The 2038-nt window shown below is 44.8% G+C and overlaps 1 non-coding gene across 1 annotated transcript; it reads left to right on the top strand.

The window, feature by feature from the left end:
- Positions 1-1689: 1689 nt before the first annotated feature.
- Positions 1690-1762, top strand: trnak-cuu (transfer RNA lysine (anticodon CUU)). Its single transcript has one exon. It is a non-coding gene; the product is annotated as a tRNA-Lys (tRNA).
- Positions 1763-2038: the final 276 nt, after the last annotated feature.

Here is a 2038-nt window from a genome sequence, read left to right as displayed (position 1 = left end):
CCAAGTCAAACTTGCTATTGAGGTACCTGGCTAGCTCAGTCGGTAGAGCATGAGACTCTTATCTGTGGTCGGGTCTGTCTCCACGTTAGGTGATTATTTTCTCTGCCGAAGCACCAACTCACTTCGCAAACAACCATCCTCTTGGAATTTCGAGCAGGCTTGCCACCCTGCATTGCTGGTGATACATTGGACACTGTGCTATCAAACCTCCAAACGAGCTTCAATGCCATACAGCACTCCTTCCGTGGCCTCCAACTGCTCTTAAACGCGAGTAAAACCAAATGCATGCTTTTCAACCGATCGCTGCCTGCACCCGCATGCCCGACTAGCATCACCACCCTGGATGGTTCCAACCTTGAATATGTGGACATCTATAAGTACCTAGGTGTCTGGCTAGACTGCAAACTCTCCTTCCAGACTCACATCAAACATCTCAATCAAAATCAAATCCAGAGTCGGCTTTCTATTCCGCAACAAAGCCTCCTTCACTCACGCTGCTGCTTACCCTAGTAAACTGACTATCCTACCGATCCTCGACCGGCGATGTCATCTACAAAATGGCTTCCAACACTCTACTCAGCAAACTGGATGCAGTCTATCACAGTGCCATCCGTTTTGTCACTAAAGCACCTTATACCACACCACTGCGACTTGTATGCTCTAGTCGGCTGGCCCTCACTACATATTCGTCGCCAGACCCACTGGCTCCAGGTCATTTACAAGTCCATGCTAGGTAAAGCTCCGCCTTATCTCAGTTCACTGGTCACGATGGCAACACCCATCCGTAGCACGCGCTCCAGCAGGTGTATCTCACTGATCATCCCTAAAGCCAACACTCATTTGGCCGCCTTTCGTTCCAGTACTCTGCTGCCTGTGACTGGAACACTTGCAAAAAATCGCTGAAGTTGGAGACTTTTATCTCCCTCACCAACTTCAAACATCAGCTATCCGAGCAGCTAACCGATCGCTGCAGCTGTACATAGTCTATAGGTAAATAGCTCACCCTTTTTCACCTACCTCATTCCCATACTGTTTTTATACTGTTTTTATTTATTTACTTTTCTGCTCTTTTGCACACCAATATCTCTACCTGTACATGCCCATCTGATCATTTTTCACTCCAGTGTTAATCTGCAAAATTGTATTATTCGCCTACCTCCTCATGCCTTTTGCACACATTGTATATAGACTGCCCATTTTTTCTACTGTGTTATTGACTTGCTAATTGTTTGCTCCATGTGTAACTCTGTGTTGTCTGTTCACACTGCTATGCTTTATCTTGGCCAGGTCGCAGCTGCAAATGAGAACTTGTTCTCAACTAGCCTACCTGGTTAAATAAAGGTGAAATAAAAAAAAAAAAAAAATAATCTAGTTGTATTCTGTCGCTGCACTCTGACCTGTCATCTCAATGACATCCCTATTACCACGATGGAATTGTGCTCCTAAATGAAGCGGATAAATTATAATTTTCAGATAGAAATAGACAGGCAGAGGCTTCAAGAAGAATACTTGCTCCTGATGGGGCTTGAACTCATAACCTTCGCATCGAATTACTGTATACTGCTGTATAAGTACAACACGCTAACAGATTGCACCACAGGATCCATCACCGACACTCTCACATAACCCCATATTTGGCAGAAACGGGGCTGTATGATATTCGGACCAAGTAAATGTTACTATAGAGGTACCTGGCTAGCTCAGTCGGTTGAGCATGAGACTCTTAATCTCAGGGTCGTGGGTTCGAGCCCCACGTTAGGTGATTATTTTCTCTGCCGAAGTACCAACTCACTTCGCAAATAACCATCTGCTTGGAATTTCGAGCAGGCTTGCCACCCTGCACAGCTGGTGATACAGAAGGCTATGAATTTGTATTCTATCTCTGCCTGCACTCTGACCTGTCATCTCAATGACATACCTATTACCGATGAATTGTACTAAATGGATTGAATAAATTATCATTTTCCGGAATAGAAATAGACAGGCAGAGGCTTCAAGAATAATACTTGCTCCTGGTGGGGCTTGAACTCATAACCTT

Source organism: Oncorhynchus keta, unplaced genomic scaffold (assembly GCF_023373465.1).
Source record: "Oncorhynchus keta strain PuntledgeMale-10-30-2019 unplaced genomic scaffold, Oket_V2 Un_contig_21147_pilon_pilon, whole genome shotgun sequence".
Taxonomy (NCBI): domain Eukaryota; kingdom Metazoa; phylum Chordata; class Actinopteri; order Salmoniformes; family Salmonidae; genus Oncorhynchus; species Oncorhynchus keta.
This window is presented reverse-complemented; position numbering and strand designations above follow the sequence as displayed.